The sequence below is a fragment of the Gobio gobio genome (genome assembly GCF_949357685.1).
Source record: "Gobio gobio genome assembly, chromosome: 21".
Lineage (NCBI taxonomy): Eukaryota > Metazoa > Chordata > Actinopteri > Cypriniformes > Gobionidae > Gobio > Gobio gobio.
In genome coordinates this window covers 3,780,011-3,806,064 of record NC_137117.1, presented here as the reverse complement: position 1 = coordinate 3,806,064, position 26,054 = coordinate 3,780,011, and the positions used below count along the sequence as shown (strand labels likewise).

General features: G+C 40.2%; 1 protein-coding gene across 1 annotated transcript in view; it reads left to right on the top strand.

Moving 5' to 3' along the window:
• Positions 1 to 6,023: 6,023 nt before the first annotated feature.
• The window catches only part of LOC307117669 (E3 ubiquitin-protein ligase TRIM39-like), a 57,902-nt gene continuing 37,871 nt past the window's right edge, over positions 6,024 to 26,054 (top strand). Inside the window, exon 1 of the mRNA XM_079802659.1 lies at positions 6,024 to 6,104. The gene's annotated coding sequence lies outside the window, so the exon portion shown is untranslated. The remainder of the gene's footprint in view (positions 6,105 to 26,054) is intronic.

The window sequence follows — 26,054 nt, the reverse complement described above, 5'->3', positions numbered from 1 at the left end:
ACAACGAAAAGATTTTTGTTTGCTAATGTGATGGACGTTGGATGGATTTAAAAAGCATGTTAAAGTGTTTGCACTCTCAGCATGGATGAATAAGAAACTATTCCATATTCATGATTGTGGGCGGAGCTATGACATCACAGCTGCTGAGAGTAATAATCCAGTGAAGGTGAAACTAAATAAATCAGATGAACTGGAAGCTTCTGCAACCAACTTTAGTCAGACACAGAAACTAGTGATCACATCTGACATTCACTCAAAGGTAAGTGATGGAAATGTAAGAGCTTGTTCGGCAGTTTTAAACTCTGGAATACTATCAGATTGTTAATGAGCATGTCATTTAACTGGCTGTAAATTTTTATATCTTCTGTCATGTCACACAACTTCAGAAACAGAAAGAACTGCCTTTTCTTGATGTGTTGTCTTTCATATACATAAAAAACCTTGCTGTATGATCAGTTTAATACTAAGACAGGCTCTCCAGGAGAGATACTATTTTCAGTATTTAGTTTTTTTTCTCTCGACAGGACAGAAATTAATATCAAGTACTTTGATTCTGATAAAAGCAGTGGTTACTAGTTTAACTGGTTACTGTCAAGAAGTGTCCGGGGGGGCGGGGTGAATGGGGGGTTACGGAAGGAAGTGGGCGTGTCTGTACTTTTATTTACTTTTGTTTTATACAAAATAATCAATCCACTATCATAAACTATGTATCATTTCAAAGCTAAAGCACTCAAGATTCATATTCTGAACTTGTTTTTGCAATAAATACACCAGAGAGGAAAGGGTTAAATGAAATGCTAAAGGACCAGCCATGTAAACATTTGCATAATAAATCCTGTACTCATCTTTCATCTCGTATCGTTCAGATCATATCGGACGAATCTAATAAACACCAGCATACATGTCAGCGTAAGGGTCCACTCTTCAAAATGCATCCCACTTTTTAATCCAAAACAACAACAAAATAGGGAAAAAAACAAAAAGCCCTCCTTTGTTTGCATGAGCGTTTTGAGTTAGAGTAATCAAACATGTACATTTTCAATGAAATATCGATTCTATTCAGTATTCTGGCGATCTCCCCTGTACTTTGGACTCTTCCTCTCAAGTTAAATCCTCCCAGGTCTCTCTGCTTCAATCACAGGCTTTCTGATGAGTCATCATATACTGGAAGGGCATTATTGGCTCCGCGAGCTGTCAATCAAAGCGCCCATGGTTTTCATTGGCTAAAGCCAGTCAATGCCTAGCCAATGCCTTGCCAACAAAGGTTTAATTGATGGACGTAGTAACCAATCAAAAGGCATTATCTTGTGCAGTGTTTGTAAGCATTATTGGTAAATACTACTCGTGGTTCCGTTTCCATGACACACGGGCGCGCAGTGGAGCGCGCAGACTCTATAGCTGTGTCTCATTTAATTTCGAAGGACACCTCCTGTGAAGTATGCGGTATACGTTAATCAGAATTAAACGAGACATCCTTCGTAGGACACACAGGCAGTAAGAATCACGTTGCTATGCCAACTCGTTCACAGCGCCGTTGTACTCACACCAGTTATATGAATGAAAATTATTTATAACTTGAAAATGACTATGAAATGTTTCAAAGTACTCTTATAAACGTTTAAAAAAATCACTAAACACTTGTAATCCTGTTTACCACAACTATATATTTAAGGTGATACAGCTTAAAAACTAAAACAAGCTTGAAACTACTTAAAATTAAACACCACATCTTTTCAAATAATATTTAAAAAACATGACGGTTGTTAATGGCGACGCAAAGCATTGTGGGTTATCTGCAGCATTGAGGATACACCTCATGCACACTCCAAATTCCTGTGAAAGAAGAACGCATTTGAAGGCCGCATTCAGAGTGTCCTACTTACTTTTCTGAAATGAGACAGCCTTGATGACGCATGCAGCCTTCAAATGCGGCCTCTGGAGGACACAGCCTTTCGAAATGAGACTCAGCTTATGACTGACACTTCTTATCAACTAAATTAGTTTTTTACACTTTGTTTATTCTGTAAATAGTTGCTTTAGTTTTTCAGTAACTGTATATCCATTATAATTAGCAGTTTATTGCAGATTTATTTGAATGAAAAACTACTCTTTACAATTACAAATGTTCTGAAATAATGGGCCTTTTTGAAAGGACGCCTAGACTTTTCTTGACATAAAAGCTTACAGAAGCTACATTTTTGAGAGAATCATCCTCAAATTTGAATCGAAACATGATCAGACATTCAGTTTTATATTAGGTTATTTCCAGGCCCTTAACATTAAAGTCTCATACATTTTTCTCTAAGTGAATTTCAATTGTTTAAAAATTCACGTATATTTACATGTAGATTACTCTGTTCCTATACTACTTTGAGTTATGATAGCCTGACAAGCCAGACCCACATCAAGATGTTGGGTCTGGGAACACACCATTGACAGGGCTTAATCCGAGGGGCGGGATAAACGGTTGTCTTTCAAATTCAATAGGATAGCGCTACAACCAACCAGAGCAGCGAAGAAGGTGAAGCGGAGCTAGTTGATAGATTAAACTTTGGCCGTATCCGGTCGGCAAAACTTCGAACATATCTTTTCTTAAGAATGACTTCAGTGCCGTTCTTTGTACTTTTCTCAAAGAAAAGATTCGTCTTCCAGAGTCGCGGCCAAAGCCGATTCAAAAGACCACTGTTCGCCAGCTTCTTTGATAACAAGTAGCACGTAGAACCACTGCAACTCTGCCGTCATTATGTTAAGCCCGCCCACCAACTCTATACACGATGTGATTGGCCTGACCAGAGTTTGTTTTTTCCAGCTCGCAAGCCAACGGAGAGTTGCTAGACTACCCTGGCTGCAAATTATATTTGCTGCCGCTAGGGTGCGTCTAGATTTTTCTAGGCTATTATTATGACTCTAGGGTAACAATATTTAAAGTGTCTAGTTTAAAATAAGATCATATTTATGAATATAATCCATAGGGTTTAAAAACTGCAGAAAATTTTATTTGGGTATGTCGTTTTCAGAAAATTCTCAACAACAGGGGTGTAGTAGCCTGACAAGCCAGACCCACATCAAGATGTTGGGTCTGGAAACTCACCATTGACAGGGCTTGTCTTTCAAATTCCCTCTGCATGCAATTGGATAGCGCAATGAGCGCCACAACCAACCAACCACAGCAAAGAAGAAGGTGAAGCCGAGCTAACGTTAGTTGATAGACTTTCGCCGTATCCGGTCGGCAAAACTTCGAACATATCTTCTTTTCTTAAGAATGACTTCAGTGCCGTTCTTTGTTCTTTTCTCAAATAAAAGCTTAACTCTGTGTCTTCCAGAGTTGCGACCAAAGCCGATTCAAAAGACAGCTGTTCGTCAGCTTTGTTTACGAGTAGCACGTGGAACCGTCATTATGTTAAGCCCGCCCACCGACTCTACACATGCTGTGATTGGTCTGACCAGAGTTTGTTTTTTCCAGCCCTCAAAAAAAATTCTGCCGCTAGGGTGCATCTAGATTTCGAGGCTAGGGGTGTAGGTTAACGTGTAGAAAATTATAATTAGCAGGCTCACTATTATTTAAACTCCAAACATAAAATTATCTTATTTTCTTGGCTTTATGAGTGTTCGTATGACATAAAACATGAACAAGGATATGAACATGAATTTAAGATTTCTGAAGGAGAAATGAACAAGTTAGACCAGTTTACATGACTGAAACAGAAACAAAGTGGTCATGATTGATGCATCACTTTAACAACTAACAACTCCAGGCTATGCAACCACAGGTATGACAGCACTTCAACAGTTAAATTCTTATCGTTCTTGTAAACTTGTCTAACTTGTGGGGTAACTTGTGTATTTCCCCTTCAAAAACCTGAAATTTAAGTAAGTTTATGCTAATTTTCTTGTTCATGTTTCATGTCATACAAACAGCTATGAAACCAACAAACTAAGATCATTTTATATTTGGATTTTGAATAATACTACTCCAAACATAATTGGAAAGCAGTACAAGAGTTCACACAGTCCCAAACACTTCTCTTAACTATTGTTGCATGCCATGGATTTCATAAGCAGCATATTCAGTGAAATATGTGTGATTTACATGACACTTGGAAGATACATACTTTTTCAGAATATACAACTTCTTTTGGGGGGCCGTCATTTGATAAATACTTAAAATATTTAAGTTCACCTTACTGTTATCAAAATTGCTCTCTTCAGTACTATAGATGATATATTGTCATTACTTATCTTTTCAGTCATGGCGTCCTCCAGTGGTCCAGCACTAAATGAGGAGCTCCAGTGCTCCATCTGTCTGGAAGTGTTCACTGATCCAGTCACCACTCCATGTGGACACAACTTCTGCAGAACCTGCCTGAGCAAGTGCTGGACGGACACACAGACCTGCTTCTGTCCACTCTGTAAAGACACATTCAGCAAAAGACCTGATCTCAAGATTAATACAACACTCAGAGAGGTTGTGCAACACTTTAAGGAGAAGCTCAATCTAGGAGAACCTGAGGTGTTCTGTGACGTCTGTGGTGAAAGAAAGCAGAAAGCTGTGAAGACCTGCCTGATGTGTCAAAGCTCTTACTGTGACTCTCATCTGGAGCCTCATCTCAGTGTCCCACGTCTAAAGAAACACAAACTCATCAATGCTGTGGAAAATCTGGAGGATTATATATGCCAGAAACACGAGAGACTGTTGCAGACGCTCAATACACAATCATCATCATCATTAAAGGTAAAGATACTAATTGATCAGTTCTTATGCCACTCTCTCTCTCATTTCGCGGTCCTTGAATTAACTGTTGATCAATACAATTTTGGTGATGTGAACTCATATACGTGATGTGAACAGGCATATAGCGTGGGAATTGAAGATTGGATTTATATCCGTTTTGTGGAGACACATTTATGTGGCCAAGTGTAAATGGAATGGTTCTGATAAATCAGATAAATATCTGATCTGTAAAAACACATGAAGTAGACCAGCCTAATAGGCCCAGCAAGATCACTCTTCGGGAAGCTTGAAATATAGGAAGAAAAATATAGATATTGAATTGGGGAGGGGAGGGGGGGTTACATGAATGTATCCCTGAACAAAACTGACTGTCTTCAGAATAGTTTCTATGGCATTTTACAGCGGTACCCAAATAAACGCTTGTTTTCCATAAGCACCTCCTACTGTCAGAGAGTGAATTAGCATTTTTATTCAGTCCATCTGTTTTTGTTTTGTGCAGGTGTGTCTTATGTTACAATTTCACAAAGCTAAAGTCAGAGCATTCTTTATTTAAGTCTTGAAAATATGCAATAATTTAAATAAAAAACAACTGCTCATGCTACATATGTGTATCTTTGTTTGGATCGTAATTAAAATGCAGTGGTTGCCTCACATTTCAAATGGCAATTTTTTTTAAGGTCAGTTTGGCCTGTTATAGAGCAAATAACCAACAAATAAATTTGCTTAAATAAAGAAAAAAAATGACAGATGTCTCGGAAATAAAAAAAACCTCTGAATCGGCCATGAAAAATCTATAGGTAGATCTTGCCTTTCATCAAGGCTGAGGTCAGGGATCTTTGGCTTGAAAAGGTTGGTGACCACTGCTCTAACTGAACGAAATGATTGTATTACCATGAAGATCAAAACGACGGTGTATGGAGTGGCCTCGTAGGGCAGCGAAGCAAGTGCATTCTGGGAGTTGTTGTCTTTCATCCACATGAGACAAAAATACATTTTCTGTCTTTTCTCAGTCTAGAAGGCACCAAATTCAAAAATAATTTCACATTTCTAATACATAAATGACCCAGTGTAAATACAAAGCTTAATGCTAAATCACTGAAGTTACCCGTTAAAACTGATAACTCGATATTTGCCACTTCTGTAATAAAACAAGGCACTAAACATAACACATGCATTAGAAAACACTCAGCAAGGACGCATTAGGATCTAATCAATATTCATGAAGGGGCGTAGCTACTGTGTGACATCACTGCAGGTGAGTGAAAGACTTCAGTGAAGGTGAAACTATAACAGATGAACTGAAGCTTCTTCAGACACACACGTCTTTATTCACACACACTGAAACTTGTGATCACCGCTGATATTCACTCAGGTAAGAGATGGAAAGTAAGAGCTTTCAGAGGTTTTACACTCTAAAATAGTATCGGTAAAGTTTGATATCTTAAAAACTACAGTTAAAATTATCAATACATTAAACTACATTAAATTACACGTAGTGTTTACATGTGATACTGCTTAAAAAATTAAAATTTCACCCTATTTTGTGTTGTCTTTATCTAGAAAGAACTTTGTGTTATGATAATGTTGTTGTAAAGACCTCTTACGTACTGGAGACACACATTCACTTTTAGTTTTTCTTCAGGTACTTTTTGACTTTGACTCAGCGTTTATTAGTTTGTCTTTTTATATCTGGGCTCAGTGAAATATTTAAACTCCAAATATAAAATTATCTTTTCTTTTGTTTTGCTACCTTTACCAGTTTATGAGACTAAACATTAGCACAAATATGAATGACATTACTTTTTTTTGAAAAGGTAAAATACAATTGAAATAAACTTGACACAAGTTAATCCACAAGTTAAACTAGTTCAGAAGAATGAATAGGGCACAACAGGGCTAAAGGCACACCTTAACCATTGTGCATTGTTCAATTTCACTACCCTTCGGTTATGTCCGTGGATGAAAACAGCCACTAAATTAAACTGCTGTAAAAATGTATCAGATATATATATTTTTTTTTTGCATAAAACTATTAATCAAAATCAGTCCTGATCAAAAATGTTAAAACCACTAAATGTTAAAAAAAATCCGGATTGATCCGAACTCTTTAATTGCCAAATTCATAAATGATGTCACTGATTTAGGGAAAAAACACATACAAAAATGACTATTTTCAATATATAAAAAGTGATTGATTAAAAGGTTAAAAAAAATCCAGTCCATAGTCTTGGACATGTCAAAGATTAGAAACAACATTGGCTTTGATGCATGGTTAGTTTTTGTGCAGTATCAGATTTAAATTTTTTCTCCCTCATTTACTGTTCGTGGCTGTTTTTGCCCCATTGACTTCCATTATAACCACATTTTTTTATTGCAACGCCATGACACCCTATACTCATGCTTTTTGATTGTTGATTGTTTTCCCTGTTGGGAATGCGCAGGCGGCGAAGCTAAGGGGCCAGTGCCACCCCTGTTTGAAGCTTGGCCACCCCTCTGGCCACCCCTGATGTGCAAGCTGAAAAGCACTTTTGACAATGACAAAGAGCTGACTTTTACTTCGCCGCTGCGCTATTCTGAACTACTCTGCGCTATTCTGAACAGCTCGATGATTTACGATTTTATTGGTCATGTCAATCACAGTACGGACCAAACACTGATCCCTAAACCTACCCGTTACTGTAACCTTAACCAATGAAATAAGCTGCAGGGCAGGGTTTCTGGTGAAGTGGTTTGGCACTGTGGTTTGTGCACAGACCTCCGTGTTTAACCTACAGGGTAGAAGCGAGCAGTAATATTTCAAGTTCAGCACAAGCCGAGCAACGCAAGAGGATACGGTGATGATCAGGTTAGGAAAGCTAACAGGTAGAGCAAAAGCAAAGTAGAGCATGGCGTTAGCAACGCCAAGGTCATGGGTTGGATTCCCAGGGAAAGCAAGAACTGACAAAATGAAAAATGTGTACCTTGAATGCAATGCAAGTCGCTTTGGATAAAAAGAGTCTGCCAAATACATAAAAAATGTAAAAAATGAAAGTCAATGTTATTTACCTAATTTTTCCTAAAGTTTGTTAAAGTTGTGGTAATGCGAATGTTTCCTTAGCAGAAACAAATGTTTGCATAGGCTACAATAGAGGTTCCCATTCAGTCAGTCAACTCGGTACAACACATGACTATGGGATATCGCGCTCTAGCGCCATCTGCTGAAGACACCTTTATTCACGCCTGAAAGGCCAATGACGCATGGGGGCGGGGTCACGTGCACACAGCATATAAATGCAGTCGTATGCGTCAGTCCCTTTGTTCTTCAGCTCTTCACCGTGCTGCTAGAACACCATCACGCCACATTTTCGGATGATAAGCCCACGGTGGTGATTCTTGTTGAAATTAAGGCAGAAAGAGAACGCTTTTTTAGCAACAAGTTTAGCTTTGCTAACGAAGGCTAATACGTTTTTCTCAAACAAAATGTTTAAACTTATGCCACATTCACAAGATAACCCACAGTGGTGACTCTTGTTAATGGAAAAGACATACAAGAGAAGTTTTTGACTTGAGTTTAGTACAACTAACAAATGGCTAATAAACTTTGTCATGATAAATATCTGAACAGGCTCTCGCCCCTGTCCTATGGCATGTGGGTGTTCATGGTATAATCATTCAATTCAATTCAATTCAATTCAATTCAATTCAAATTTATTTGTATAGCGCTTTTCACAATACACATTGTTTCAAAGCAGCTTCACAGAAAGTGCATTTCATAAATGTACATTGAAAAATGTTAGAAAAGAGAATGTTAAAGAAAAAATGTTAGGATAAGTTAATCAATCATGTATTATTTTAGGCCATAACAACGTTGGCGTTGAGTAGTCTCTTCACAGGCGTCGAGTCGTCTCATCACAGGGGCATCTGAAGTCTCCAAGAGAGGCTGGATACAAACTGGAGCTGACGAACTAGTTACCTCGGGACTAGTGTCCCGAGATAACAACAGAAAAGCAGATGGGAAATAATTAGCATAGCTGCTGTTCAGAATATTAATGCTGTTGGTGCGATTTAACTGTAGTATAAAACTTATTTATAATGTGAATGCTTGGCTAAAGAGATGCGTCTTTAATCTAGTTTTAAACTGGGACAGCGAGTCTGAACCTCGAACAATATCCGGAAGACTATTCCACAGTTTAGGAGCTAAATGTGAAAATGCCCTCCCTCCTTTAGTGGACTTAGATATCCTAGGAATGACCAGAAGCCTCGAGTTTAGTGATCTTAAAGAGCGCGATGGATTGTAGGGCGATAAAAGATCAGTTAAATACACTGGAGCTAACCCATTTAGGGCTTTATAGGTCAGTAGCAATACTTTGTAATTGATACGGAACTTAATAGGTAACCAGTGTAGGGATGATAAAATTGGTGTTATATGATCATATTTTCTTGACCTAGAAAGAACTCTAGCAGCTGCGTTTTGGACTAACTGTAGCTTGTTTATCGATGATGCAGGACAACCAGCTAATAAAGCATTACAGTAATCTAGTCTCGAGGTCATGAATGCATGAACTAACTTTTCTGCATCAGAAATAGATAGCATGTTACGTAGCTTGGCAATGTTTCTAAGGTGGAAAAATGCCGTTCTTGTAACATATGAAATATGACTTTCGAAAGACAAGTTGCGGTCTAATATAACACCCAGGTCTCTTACTGTAGTGGATAAAGCGACAGGACATCCTTCCAAGTTAAAGTTGTATTGTGAGAGGTTTTGTGGGCAATTTTTTGGACCAATAAGTAACACCTCCGTTTTATCTGAATTTAATAGCAGAAAATTACATGTCATCCAGTGTTTAATATCATCAACACACGCTGTCAGTTTAGATAATTTAGCGTTTTCATCTGGTCGTGATGAAATATATAATTGAGTGTCATCAGCATAACAGTGGAAATTAATTCCATGTTTTCTTATAATATTACCAAGTGGCAGCATATATATTGAGAATAGCAGAGGGCCTAGCACGGATCCTTGCGGCACCCCATAGTCTACTGATGTTATCTTTGATTTTTCCCCATTTAGACAGACAAAATGGTAGCGGTCTGATAAATACGATCTAAACCAGTTTAATGCCTGTCCCTGAACACCAGTATAATTTTGAAGTCGATCTAATAGTATTTTATGATCTATAGTATCGAACGCAGCACTAAGATCAAGTAGAACTAGTATTGAGATACAGCCTTGGTCAGAAGCTAGAAGTAAATCATTTGTGATTTTAACGAGTGCGGTTTCTGTGCTGTGATGCAGCCTGAATCCTGATTGAAATTTTTCATAGATATCATTTTCTTGCAAGAAAGAGCACAATTGAGCGGACACAACTTTTTCTAGTATTTTAGACATGAATGGAAGATTTGATATTGGTCTGTAATTTGCTAGGTTATTATGATCTAATTGTGGCTTCTTAATGAGAGGCTTTATGACTGCCAACTTGAATATTCTTGGAACATGACCTAAAGATAAAGACGAGTTAATAATATTGAGAAGAGGCTCTTCCACTACAGGTAACAACTCTTTCAGTAGTTTAGTGGGTATTGGATCTAATAAACATGTTGTTGGTTTAGATGCAATGATAAGTTTATTTAGCTGTTCCTGTCCTATGGTTGTAAAGCGGTGTAGTAGTTCTTGAGGGGCGATAATTGCGGTTGAATCATAAGACATCATTAATTATTGTACATTTACAATTTTGTTTCTGATGCTTTCTATTTTGTCAGCGAAGAAGTTCATAAAATCATTACTACTAAACTGTAACGGAATATTTTGTTCAGGCGATGCTTGTTTATTTGTTAGTCTAGCCACAGTGTTAAATAAAAACCTTGGATTATTTTGGTTATTTTCTATTAGTTTGCGGAGATGCTCAGCTCTGGCTGTTTTTAGGGCCTTTTTATAACGTGACATACTTTCTTTCCATGCGATTCTAAAGACCTCTAAATTAGTTTGTTTCCATTTACGCTCTAAGTTACGAGTTTCTCTCTTGATAACATGTGTAGCACTGTTGTACCATGGTGCTTTAGTTTTCTAATCATGTAATCATGAGCAGTGTGTTTGGAATGTCCGCGCTAGGCTGCTGGACTAGATCTCTCCAACCCCAGTGCATGTATACAGCCTGCTTCGCTACTGCTCGGACGCTCTTGCTTACTGCTCCGTGCTTTGCTCTATCGCTTCTATATTTTATCTCATCATTTCAACTTCAGCAATTCAGCACAGTGCTCAAACGACACAGCTTGACTCCAATGATAAAATTAGAAACTCTGGTTACTGGATTACTAAACAAAAAGTGGAATATTTCAACCGACCAGCCTCCCAATGCCTTCAGCTTACATTCCGGAGAAGGGAAAACACAGCTGCCTACATTCAAAAGGATAAGAAAATGCCTCTTCTAGAATCTACTTGCTGCACAAACTGCCATAGACTTTTACAAAGGATTGCAGTTCTTGAAACAAAGTTATTTGCGGAACCATCCAACCAGACGAATCACACAGCAGAGCTTCATCATGATCGCCCTCTGCACACTGCCGGTGAGTCCCATACATGTAGTGCTACTCAACAGGTAGAGAAACAAGATCAACACACTAATCGATGGCACAAACAGGGAGCAAGACCAAAAGGCACTCGAGACATCAGATTGTCACGAGCATCACATATTGCCGTAGTAGCATGCTCTACCCCAGACACAAGTATTGCAAACACTAGTTTCCGACCACCAAATATACATCGTGAAAACAGATTTGAAGTATTAATGAATGTGGGTGAGGAATCCCCAAACGTGATGAATGTGACCGAACACAGATCGAATCAGCCCGTAGCTAACACTGATGCTAACAGGCCCTCAAGGTCAGATAGCGGCCCTCAGCTCAGAGGGCAGCCGAGCCCAGGACTCTGATAGTGGGTGACTCCACAGTCAGAAACATTAGCAGCAGGGATAATACCACATGCTGCCTTCCACAAGCAACAGCTTCTGATGTAAACAGGGAACTTAAGAACATTCTAATGAAACATAAGACTGCAAATTGACTTATCATTAATGTGGGAAAGAACGATATTCAGAGAGAGGAGTCAGAACTTCTTAAGAGTGATTTCAATTAAATTTTTGAAACACTTAGAAAACTGAAAGTTCAGCAGTTCATCAGTGGACCACTTCCAGCAAGAGGAACAAATAGGTTCTCACGGCTACTTGGGCTCAATACATGGCTGCAAAAAACCTGCAACATGAAGGGAGTGAACTTTATCGACAATTTTAATCTCTTCTGGAGTCAGAGACAACTATTTACATCTGTTACGTTGGTGTGTATTGAACTGTTGAGTGTGTTATTGATTGCTTGTATCGGAGTTATCAGGTGGATTTATGAGGCTCTCCCTGATTTGCGGAATGAGTGACGTCATGGGAATCCTTGCATTTAAGCCGGTCCGGTGGTGAGGGCGGGTCTCTCTGTTCCTCCTGTTCTCTTGGGCCGCCTCGGTCTCCGCCTCCGTTCCTGATCAGAGCCAGCTGGGGTTTCTTGCCTCGTGGTGAAAACGCGCTGGGCTTCGTTTCACTTCACCATGCTGGAGCGACCTCTTGGTTATGTTTTGAGTTTGGTTTCATCATTTTAAAGCCAGGTAGTGGTTATTTTCTTTGTTCACTTTTGTTATTTAGTTAGAATAGCGTAGGGAAGCAGTGGCCCGGAAGACTCACCTGTTTGTTGTTTTGTCGGGAGTATAGGTAAGATCTCTCCAGCAACGATAGGTTTCGTTTAGGGTTTCTGTTATCTGTTGCTGCCCTACCTGTGCTATTAGTTTGTTTATTGTTAATTCTAAAGTGTACTCCTGTCTCCATGGACTTTATTAAAACTTATGGCGTGATTAACGTCAGAGATTCCACCCATCGTCTGTGATTTCTAATATGTTTGGTCTTTGTCTTATGTGTGAGTTAAACGAGCCAAATTAGATAAAGGGCCGTAACAACATCAAATGGCCTCCACCCAAACAAACTCGGTGCAAGAGTGCTAAAGGACAATATTTATTTTTCCCTTCATCATCCTTCAGCTTTGTGTGCCAACCCACTCAACCTGGATGGCACACACACGCCAGTACAGAGTATGGACGATCACAGGACTTCATTTCAGCATCTGAATGGACATGCGGTTGATACACCCCACAAGGACAATGATAACACCACGCAGCCACAACAATCACTTCTCATTGACATACTCCCAGCTGAGCTCCGCCCTCAGAGCTCACCACAGACACACTGTGACGGATTAGAACTGCTGCAAGTGACACAGATCGAGGCATTAAACAGTAACATCTCAGCCCAGACTGTGGAGTCTGTGGAGACACTGGTAAAAATGGGGACCATCGGGGGTCAGACTGGAGAACTTATACGCCTTATGTGTGGTCTGAGCAATAAGCTGGAAGAAATGTCTAAGTCACTCCATGAACCGGACGATAACATATTGCAGCTTCCGGTAACACAAGAGCAACAGCCCCCCTCACCAGGAAAACATTTAAATGAATACTGTTAAGTTAGCACTTTTAAACATCCGTTCACTTAAAAACAAATAATTTCTATTCAACGACTTAATAACCACAAACAACCTAGATTTTTTGCTTCTAAATGAAACGTGGCTAGAAGACAGCAGCAGTGCAACAGTCCTCAATGAAACAGTCCCTCCTAACTTTACTTTTATGAGTGTCTGCAGACCAGTCAGGAGGGGTGGAGGTTTAGCTGCTCTATTTAAGATGTATATCAATGTAAGCAAGTATCATTTGGTGACTATTTGTCTCTAGAATATCTGGGCATTGTGCTAAAAGGTGCTCCACGCATCCTGCTTATCATTATTTACAGGCCTCCAAAATATTGTCCAGCCTATATTGATGACTTTACAGAGCTGTTATCAGCAATCTCATCTGAGTATGACTGTTTTGCTATTGCTGGGGATTTTAACATTCACATTGACAATGCTGAATCCAGTACAACAAAAGATCTCATGACTGTTCTTAAAACTTTTGATTTGACACAACATGTTCACGGACCCACACATGATCGTGGACACACTCTAGATTTACTTATCAGTAAGGGGCTAAACATTTCATCGATAGTTATTAAGGATGTGGCACTGTCTGATCATTTCTGTATTTTCTTTGATATACCAATCTCTCCTGCCATTGAAACTAGATCTGTCTCTGTCAAAAAGAGATGCTTAAATGAGAACACTAGTGTGCTGTTTATGAAGGCTATATCTCTAACACCAAGCATTTCTGCAGACTCTGCTGATTTTCTCCTTGACTCTTTTAACTGAAAAGTTAAGAGTGTAATTGATGATATTGCTCCTGTGAAAGTCAGAAAAAAGAGTGGCAAACAAAAAGCACCATGGAGAAACTCAACAGCAGTGCAATTAATGAAAAGACAATGCAGAAAATCTGAATGCACGTGGCGAAAGACAAAACTTGACAAAAGACAAAAGTCCATTACAACATCCATAAAAACAGTCTTCGTGCTTTCAATGTGGAACTAGGCAAAGCTAGACAGACCTTCTTTTCAAATATTATAAACAGAAAAATAAACAACACGCACACTCTTTTTGCTACTGTAGAGAGACTAACAAACCCTCCGAGTCACATTCCCAGTGAAATGCTCTCAGACAGCAAATGTAGTGAGTTTGCTTTCTTCTTCTCCGAGAAAATCAATAATATCAGAAATGCGATCAGCACATCGTTGAGTTGCTCTGAGGTGAGTCAGATCAGACCACAACCTCAGAAAGTTACTATGACTGATTTCGAAGCAATTGATGGTAAAATTTTAGAAGAAACGGTACAGCACCTTAAAACATCAACCTGCGCCCTTGACACACTCCCCACTTCTTTTTTCAAAAGTGTGTTTAACTGTTTAGAAGCAGATCTCCTAGAAGTGGTAAATGCCTCACTTTTCCAAACTCCCTTAAAACCGCAGTAGTAAAGCCTCTCCTGAATAAGAGAAATCTGGATAACTCCATACTGAGCAACTACAGACCAATCTCAAATATCCCCTTCATAGGCAAGATCATTGAAAAAGTTGTTTTCAGTCAGTTGAACAAATTCTTGAACTCAAACGGATACTTTGACAATTTTCAATCTGGTTTCCGACCGCATCACAGCACCGAGACAGCGCTCATAAAGATAATAAATGATATTCACCTCAATACAGATACAGGCAAAACATAAATTCTGGTACTACTCAGTGCTGCATTCGACACTGTTGACCACAACATACTTCTTGACAGGCTAGAAAATTGGGTTGGGCTTTCTGGAATGGTCCTCAAATTGTTCAGGTCATACTTAGAAGGGAGAGGTTATTATGTGAGTATAGTTGACCATAAGTCTGAGTGGACATCCATGACATGCGGAGTCCCACGAGGGTAAATTCTTGCACCACTCCTATTCAACCTGTATATGCTGCCAATGAGCCAAATAATGAAAAATAACAAAATGGCTTACCACAGCTATGCTGACGACACCCAGATCTACTTAGCCCTATCACCTAATGACTACAGCCCCATTGATTCTCTGTGCAAATGCATTGATTAAGTTAACAGCTGGATGTGTCAAAACTTTCTTCAGTTAAACAAAGACAAAACTGAAATCACTACATTTGGAAACAAAGATGAAATTCTCAAGGTGAACGCATATCTTGAGGCTAAAGGTCTAAAATAAAAAAAATCAAGTCAGGAATCTTGGTGTGATTTTTGAGTCAGACCTGAGTTTCAGTAGTCATGTCAAAGCAATAACTAAATCAGCTTACTATCATCTGAAAAATATTGCAAGAATTAGATGCTTTGTTTCCAGGCAAGAAACTCGTTCATGCTTTTATCACCAGCAGGGTGGACTATTGTAATGGTCTCCTCACCGGCCGTGCCAAAAAGACCATTATGCTGCGTTCACACCAAACGCGAATTGAGCGTCAAAATCGCGTCTAGTTTCACGCGCGAACACTTTGAATGCATTCGCGCGTCCGCAGAGAATTGGACGCGCGTAGAAATCGAGCGCTGGAAGAGAAATTGACGCGCGTTCAAGGCACTCCAGGAGAAATATGTCATAAAACACCACTCTGCCTCTTTTCATTTTCATTAAACATATATATTAAGCATTAATAGCCACACAAATGTGGTCCAGGCAACTCCTACATTATCTTCACTAAATTTATATTTAAATATCCTTAAAATATAAAGTTATGAAACTTCTCTTTGCCCTCAGTCAAAACGATTTGGCAGACAACAAATTATATATTCATGAGAGCAAAGATCGCCCGTTAGATCCACACAAGACGAACCACTACAGGACATCAGAGCCAGCGGCAGACGCCAGAAGGACTGGCCGAGGAAAGGCTGCCTTCGCCGGGGTTATGAGCGGTGATTGCCCGGTGATCGCCTGGATCTCACAACTCCAAAAACACAAGATTTTTTTTTTTCAATAGGCGCTCTCTTTATAAATATTAGATTGAGCTTTAAACAACTACATTCCCACCTGAAAAAGTCTTAAAACTACATTTTGTGACACAATAGTACTATTTTTAATTTATGCAGGGTTTCTCATACACGTCACTTTACCACGTGACAGCAGCAAGCAGGCTCCTGATTGGTTAACGCGGCGCGAATTGGCGCCAAAGTTCAAATTTTTCAACTCGGGCGTCAGACGCGAATTCGCTTCAAACGCGTGAATGCACAAAAGCACCATTCGCGTGTAACGCGCGTATCGCGCAAGACGCTCAATTCGCGTCCAATTCGCGCCATTCGCGCGAACTGGACGCGCGAATGAGGCGGATTCTCGTCCTTCGCGCCGCGCGTAACGCGCCTCCCGCGCCGCGGGACCTCCAGACGCGCGTCAACGCGCCTTTCCATTGACTTAACATTGAAATCACTCGCGCCAGACGCTCAATTTTGTTCAAAATGCTCAAAATGCGTTTGGTGTGAACGCAGCATTAGACAGCTGCAGCTCATACAGAACGCTGCTGCCAGGATTCTGAGCAGAACCAGAAAATATGACCATGTCACAGCAGTCCTCAGATCTTTACACTGGCTTCCAGTTACATCTAGGATCGATTTTAAAGTACTATTACTTGTATATAAATCACTCAATGACCTTGGACCTAAATACATTGCAGATATGCTGATAAAGTACAAACCCAACAGATCACTCAGATCATCAGGATCAAGCCAATTAGAAATACCAAGGGTTCACTCAAAGCAAGGAGAGTCTGCTTTTAGCTATTATGCCAGCCGTAGCTGGAACCAGCTTCCTGAACAGATCAGATGTGCTCCAACAGTAGCCACTTTCAAATTCAGACTCAAAACACATCTGTGCACATCTGTCCAGACTCAAAACACATCTGTTTAGCTGTGCATTTACTGAATGAGCTGTGCCACTGTACGTCCGACTGATTGCACCTTATCTTATGCATTTACTGAATGATCTCTGTGCTCCGAACTGCTTGCACTTTAATTATGTGTTTCAATTTAACAGTTTTATTTTTATTTTTTAATTATTTTTTAATTTGATTTTGTTTAGGCTGTCTGGGGGGGAAGAGGTTGAGAGACGGGGGAGCGATATTTTTAAAGTAAACCTGACTCTCCATTTTCTTCCACCCCAGATAGGGGATTTCATCTTTATTTTATTTTTTCTTTTCTTTTAATTCCTATTATAACTGTTATACTATATATATTTTTATTTTTATTTTATTCACGTATGACTATTTTAACTTCATTTCTGTGTAAAGCACTTTGAATTGCCACTGTGTATGAAATGTGCTATACAAATAAACTTGCCTTGTCTTGCCTTGCTGTGAACTACCGGCAGCTCTACCGTTCCGCTTGGCGGGGCCGTGGCTGAACACCAGAGGTGGTAAGTAACGAAGTAAAAATACTTCGTTACTTTACTTAAGTATTTTTTTCTGGGATCTGTACTTTACTTGAGTATATTTTTTTTGCATTTACTTTCACTTTTACTCCACTACAATATTAAAGAAAAAGTTTACTTTTTACTCCGATACATTTCCCTATGCCCGCTCCAAGTATTTATTACACTTGCTTCCCAAACCAATGAAAAACGTGGTTTTCGTTTGAATAAAAAGAACGCGGAGGCGCCGCGACTCCCGCGAGCTCTTTGCCAGCATACGCTCACAATCGAGTCAGTTAACCATTGCGAAGATGGCCGCAGAAACCACAGGTGAAGGGGCAGCTCTCGCTGCCAGCAATGATCCAGAGATTCCCGACAGAGATCATCCATGGCCATATCTCAAGGATATGTTTGAATTCATTGAAGTCAAGGGAGATTCATATCGGCTGAAATGTCTTCTTTGCCTGCCACGGGTGAATGCAATATCAGCTTTCAAGAATTCACCCTCAAATCTGAAGAAACATATTGAGGTGAGCTGAGGTTAATGTTGTTACTATTGTTAAAGTGATTTCATATTGAAATGTCAAACGTGGCTTGTAAACAGCTAGTTAACGTTAGTCAAGTTAGCTAACGCATATTGATAGCTAACGGTGTCTGTAACACACTAATACGCATTAATTCATGCTTAACTAATGCTCAGATCATGAGTTAATGTATGACTAAATCATTTATTAATGATCACTGCATCAGCAACTAATGAACATTCTATATGATTAATAGATTAAGTGATATATGAATTGATATTAATTAAATGTGTCATGTATTAATTCTCTAATAACATGTTATATTAACTAATAGTGTAAATTAATATTGTGGTAATTAACATGAATTTACACTATTAGTTAATAGAATGTTATTAGAGAATTAATACAATATGACACATTTAACTATTAACAATGTAATGATTATTTAATCTATTAATCATATAGAATGTTCCTTAGTTGCTGATGCAGTGATCATTAATAAATGATTTAGTCATACATTAACAAATGATTATCTGTGCATTAGTTAAGCATGAATTAATGCATATTAGTGCACCCATATTGTAAAGTTTTACCAAAACATCTCACTGCACACCACCATGACATTAAACAGGTCACAAAATAACAGCAGATAACCATACTCTATATTTGCTACTTTTGAATGCAGCTATGTTGCCTGTTGTTATGTGGCCTATGCATTTTTTATCAGAAATAGTGACATGAAAACGTGATTTAAAGAAATGGTAAGCCTACAGTTTCAGCCAATCAAATTATTTAAAAAAACGTGAATATGGATTTTTCCTGTGCCACATCTGGGCAGTAAGGCAGCACACCCTTTGGGAAACACAGTGTTAGCTAACTTAGCTATCACTGCATTGATAACTTGGGCCATGTTTCAATAAAGCTGGCAAGCCACATGTAGGCTATATGGTTGTTATTAACAGTTTTATACTTGGGGGAATGCACATTTATTAATTCATTGTATCTTTCTTGCAGAGAAAGCATCCCCATCAGTTAGAAAGTTACTCCAAATTGACGCAGAGTCACAACAGCTCACAGAAGAGAAAATGTCACGAAGAAAATTCTTCTGTCGGTACTAGCAAGCAGCTCAAGTTGGATATGTCTAGCAAGCGAGTGTCACAAGTGAACATAAACAAAGCAGTGATTAAGTTTGTTGTTGAAGGCCTTCAACCATTCAGTGTGGTGGACCTACAAGCATTCAAAGACCTGATCCAGGACCTCCAACCCAATGCCACCATCATGTCACGCCCCACTCTACGATCAAGTATAGCTGAAGCTACAAAATCTATGAAGAAGAAATTGATTGCGGCAATGAGTGAGGTGGAATACATCGCAACCACCACAGACTGCTGGACCACCAGAAGGCGCAGCTTTATTGGCATAACAGCTCACTGGCTTGATCCTGACAGTTTGAACAGGCGCTCAGTAGCCCTAGCATGTAGGCAGTTAAAAGGCTCCCACACTTTTGACGTTTTAGCGGCTGCATTAAACGACATCCATGCAGAGTACCAGATTCGTGATAAAATCATTAGAACAACGACTGACAATGGGTCGAATTTTCTTAAAGCATTCCGCATTTATGGAGAGCAGGATGAAAACAACAATGTGACTTACACTGAAGAATTAAGCAACTCGGGCGAGGGAGATGAGGAGGAGATTCAAGAAGAGGAAGAAGTTGTTAATTTCCAAGAAGTGGCAAGTGTGCTTGATGTAGGCGATGGCTTTGAGTATCATTTACCCAAGCATCAGCGTTGCGCATGCCACCTTCTCAATTTGGTGTCAACGGTAGATGCTTTAAAGGCTAACTCGAATGAGGCCTTCAAAAAAGTGTCCAGAGCCGCATTTTCAAAGTGCCAGGCACTATGGAACAAAAGTGCACGATCCTCTTTAGCTGCAGAAACCATCCAAGATGCATGCAAACTTCAGCTAATAAGGCCCAATGCAACCAGATGGAACTCAATGTTCCTTGCAGTGGAGAGAATAGTGAGGATCATCAAAGAACAAGGAGAGGGAGCCATCCGAGATGTCTGCACATCATTCAAAATTCCAATGTGAGTACTGTATTTTTGTTTATTGGGATTGTTTTCCGATGCCACTACTTCTACACTATAAGTTAGACATACCACACCAACTTTATTGATAGCCTCTCTACATATTTGTAACTACTACATACTCACTAAATTGCCCCATTACAACCTTCCCACTTTTTTACAACTCTTAAACTTATTAACTACCCCAGTACTGTTATTCACTGAATCTACACCACACTAATCAACCCTACAGTTGCCCCACTCTTAACATCCTAAATCCCTAATTGAACATTCTATTCCATTCTAAAGCTACTACTTAACATTTGATTAAACTATCACTATGACTACCCCAGATTTAAATGAATTGTTTTGTGTTTCAGGCTCAATCCAACAGAATTGGCCTTTTTAACAGAATACTCAGCAATCATGAGTCCAATGGCCAAGGCCATCGATATTTTGCAGGCTGAAACCAACATACAGATGGGATGGCTTCTTCCCACTCTAACTCAACTAAAGACAAAACTGGACCGGATCAAGCCATCATTAAAGGTTTCCAAGCCACTTGTTGATGCCATTCAACTGGGTTTGAAGAACCGCTTCAGTGAAATCTTGGAAGACCCAGAACTGATTGCAGCCGCCATCTTGCTGCCAAAATTCAAGACATTGTGGACCAAAGATGAAACCATCCTCAAAAAGGGTAAGGCAAAGCGTCTTTCTTTTGAACAGATATTTTGTATTTATTTTCAAAAACCTGAATACTTTATGTATATGTATTTGTATATATATATACTATATACTATACTATATAAATATGTCTACTGTGCATTGATGGCAGTTCATGCATTAAACCCCACATTAAAGGGGCGCGGGGGTCATGGGTATAATTATTTATTTGTAATCGTTATCTTACCATATGATCAGTTCATTGTTTGACCAGTGCAATATCAATGTCCATGTAACGGCCAGGGCTCATTGGCCGGGCTCGTAGCCCCACTCCATTCTTCTTATTAAAGGTTAGGGAGGATAAGAGAACGATAAAAAAGAAAATAAATATAACATATGCAATAGATTAACACACACAATAACGTAAGTAGGAAAGGAATTATATTCCATGATAGGTTGCATGCATTCTATGACAATACAGCTTGGGTTGTATAATGCATCCCTGAGGTGGAAGGTTATTGTCTGTTAACGGTGTAGAATGATATCATGACTATTTGCCCAATTACAATTACAGTTAAGAATAGAACTATGAAAAATATGTCCTTTGGCCATCATTAACTAATGTTCCGAATGCCATTCTCTTCAATTTCTGTTTTTCAGGACTGGACTACATCAATCTGGAGATGGAGCCCTTGCATCCCCCCAGTAACTTGCATGCCACCTCTTCTGATGATGACGACTTTTTTTCATCCATCAAGTCAAACGCACAAGAAAGCTCCAAAGAACTTGAGGGATATTTGGCATGCTCTGCTGACCACACCGGCCTGCTGAAGACCTTTCCCTCCATCTGCAAGTTGTACATCAGGTTAAACACACCCCTTCCTGCCTCAGCGGCATGTGAGAGGCTGTTTAGTACGGCAGGACTTTTATTTAGCCCCAGGAGAGCCAGGATGGACTCTAGCAATTTTGAAAATCAGCTTCTGCTAAAGCTGAACAGAAGCTTTTACGACTTTGAATAGCATTTTGTGTAGCTTAATGGTGTGTTTTGAAGATATTTCAACTTAAAGAGGTGGTTCTTCCTCACTGATATTCTGAAATCGTCTTACCTTGTACCTTTGCTTATCTTGTTTGATGCAGCTAATGTTATGGAACATGTCTATTGCTTGTTCAACCCCTATACTGCGTTAAGGTGCTTCATTATCATTTGTTCAATTAAAGCATTGCATATCACTCCCAAAACAACTGTTCTCTTTGATTATTGATATTTACAGTCAATTTGAATATTTACTTTTTACTTTCGGTACTTGAGTACATTTTAAATCGGATACTTTTGTACTTTTACTCAAGTGATTTTTGAATGGAGGACTTTCTACTTTTACTGGAGTCATTTTTTATTTAGGTATATATACTTTTACTTGAGTATAACTTTTGAGTACTTTTACCACCCCTGCTGAACACGGCCCGCTCCTGTCTTCAGGTGCCGATCCAGATGAGGTAATCGCCGGTTTTGGAGGACACAGAGAGTTGGGACGATCGGGTATAGACCGAGGAGTGTCGGTATAGCGTTCACGGGGTGATTTGGTCTCACTAGAGAGCAGGCGAGGAATGCTCTGATGATATATATTTTCAAGCCGGGCAGATCGCGGCTCCCCGAGGTGGGTGGAAGTGAAGTGATGGCCCTTGCATTGATCTGTATTGGAGAGCGGCAACAAAGTTTGTCAATAGTCCTGCCGTGATACAGAGAAGCTTGCGGGTTCTGTTTGATTCCTGTAAAATCAGCGATGCAAACTCGCCTGCCGATCTATCCAGATTGGGCCGTAACCCTGCAAAATAGCGGGTTCAGTTTAAGTATGTTGTCAATAAAATGTGTGTTGAGCATACAAGACCTCATGAGTTGATTTGTTAAAACAATCAGAAGGCACTGGAACCTCTAACCTCACAGTCTGGCCGTGTGCCGTCAGAGGAGGATAATACAGTATTATGCAATTTACAGCAATGTTTGCAGAAGGACGCAGGATTCCACAGGTGATGCCTGGGAATCCTCGCTGTCTGCCTCGAACACTAACAACACTTCTTCGCACGATTCCAGTTTCAAATTCACTGGACCTTCAACCCGCCTCATGGTGCCCATCACGGCGGTGTTTGGGAGCGCTTAATCCAACAAGTCAAGAAAGTGCTTTATTCAGTAGTGAAACAGCAAATGCTAGACGATGAAGCTTTGCATACTGTTTTATGTGAAATAGAAGCCATACCGAATGACCGTCCGATCACTCCATCTTCTGACGATCCTGAAGACCTTGAAGCGTTGACACCCAATCATATCATTCAGCTCAAAGCAAAGCCGGTTTTACCATGTGGTCTGTTTAAGAAAGAGGACTTGTATGTCCGAAGACGCTGGAGACAAGTTCAATATTTAGCAGACAGAAATGAAATAAACTTCGCCGAAACTTCAGCATCGGAGATGTGGTTCTTGTGGTCGATGAAACGGCACCTAGAAGCTCTTGGCCTTTAGGATGCATTACAGAAACGATGGCTGATTCTAAAGGATTTGTTCGTCGGGTGCGCCTGAAGATGCAAACAAGTGAACTAGAAAGACCCATCAATAAGCTATGCCTGCTTATGGAAGCAGCCTGCTGAACTTTAGAGTCAAATATTTTTTAAGCTTTTGACTCTACATTTACAGTGGATCAGCGGCAGTGGCTCAGTGGTTCATGTAGGTTGTCTACAAATCGGAAGGTTGGTGGTTCAATCCCTGGGTTCCACCTGACCAAGTGTCGAGGTGTCCATGAGCAAGACACCTAACCCCAGCTGCTCCCGGCGAGCTGGATGGCGCCTTGCATGGCTGACACCGCCGTCGGTGTGTGAATGAGTGTATGAATGGATGAATATGAGGCAAATGTAAAGCGCTTTGGATGGCTGTAGGTCTGTTAAAAGCGCTATATAAATGCAGTCCATTTACCATTTACACTGACTCACATATGCTGACAAACCTACACACACACACACACACACACACACACACACACACACACACACACACACACACACACACACACACACCAAACACTTACATAACATCTCTTTTTTTTGAAAGAAGATTTTTGTTGTTGAAAGACTATGGACAATTTTGGACATTAAAGGTTTAAGTACCTTTTTTGCATTTGAATTCAAATCTATCGACCATATGGACTTGAAATGAGAAATGTATAATGAAATGTTTCATGTTTGGTATACTAATTACAGTACTTGTAAACAAGAATTAGGGGCTGGAATGTTGTAGCCGTTTGTCTAAGTTTATGTTTTATAAATTATTTGTTTATTATTATTATTAATATTATTATTATTATTATTTGCTATGTGCATATTTATTTGTATTAGGAATTTCACTATCGGACACCTGGCAGGTGCACAAGCTATACATCACCGCATATGGGCAGGATGGGAAGTGACATAGAACTAATGTTTGGATTTGGGATGGTGGTTTTTCACAGTTTTTTGACCACTTTTCATTTTCTTTGCTAGATTTTTCGTTTGTTGGAATTATGACCTTAATTTAGAAACGTTTTTAAATTGGAACTTATGTTTAATAAAATAAATTTAATTTTGAAATGAAGACGGCAAATACTTAAATCACTATTCCCGGAATCCACGGCCTACAACGAAAGGCCGACACAAGGGCTGTCGGTTGCGGTTTCTCTCACGCCCCTCTGGTTCGGCGGAGTAATTGCAACTTCGTTGCTCGAGAGGGGAAATCCGTGCTTTCCTCAGCAAAATGGCAATTCGAGTTTTGCCACAAGGGAAAATGGAGAAATAGGTTGAAGCGGTGTTGGTTCTGCTGCTGTGCCATCAGAGCACAATATTGTTCTCATTTTGGGATGAAGTGCTCCTGGCTGCAGACAGCAGGGAACAAGCAGTGTTATAAAACACATGCGCTTGTTTTCCATTTACGAGCTCTGGGATTTTCAGATAATCTCAAAAGGTGCTGTTATATCTCGGTCTGTTATATCTCGGTCTGGGGATAGATTCAGAACCGAACAGAGGGCAGAGGACTTTTGCAGTATTGAGACTGCTGGGGCTCATGGCCTCGATAGCAGTAGTACGGCTGGATTCTCCTCTTTGTGTATGCAGTTCCGGCGCTGGGTGTTCGGTAACTTGCTATATGCCATGTGACATTTAAGTATGGTTCAATAGCGCTGTTGGGCGTTCAGACCATGGTCCCTGGGAGTCCTAGATCTGTTAACAGAAGGAATTCCCCAGGGCAGGGTTAAGGCATGTTCATTAGTGATGACAAACGTCACAACACGGTCGAGAAACTCTGTAAAAGGAGAGTGGTTGACGGCGCTGTAAGAGCTTCACATACATTTATGTGGAGTAGTTCTCCTGGTGCTGAAATACTTGACCCAGCAGGGCAAGCATTATTCAGAATGGAAAATATGACAATAGGCAAGGAGGTACTCCCTCTCTGCTGAAATTGGCATGGATGCAGCACATGCTGAGCAAACAGGCAGACTCAGGTCTTGAGCCGACTGAAACGCTGGACTAACCTTGTTTCTCTGTTCTCCCCAGAAAGCAGCGAGTGACCGACAGCCCACCACTTGGAGCACGTTTTGGACACCCACTTTCGTTTGGATTGAGCACTGAAGAGCACTTAAAGCACCAGCCATCACGCACCGGCTCACCTTCTTTCACCAGTTTTAATTTGACTGTAAATAAATCTACCCTCCAGGGGCCTTTTCACGAAGCCTGCCTTGTCGAGTGGTTCTTCACCCCGTGACAGTGGTGGAGAATGCGGGCATTTTTGAGAGGAATCACCGACAAGTTCACCGCCCCACTCCCTAATCCTTTTTTTTCTTTCTCTTCCTGTTTGTACACCACAGTGTTGGGGAACACGGCGCGCTCGTCCCCGTGATGGAGGAAGTATTACAGCGCCTCGCGGAAGTGAGCATCCGCCAGCAACAGATAGTGGAACACCTCGCCACTCACCAGGGCAGGACAGAGGACGAGCTCTTCGCCATCCGTGCCGCCCAACGCGTTCCGCTACCTGATTCTCGCGCCCAAGCAACCCGCCTACTGCCAAAGATGACTGCTGATGACGATGTGGAAGCCTTCCTACAGGTCTTTGAAAACACCGCCCAACGTGAGGCATTGCCTGAGGATGATTGGGCGCGTGCGCTGGCACCTCTCCTCACCGG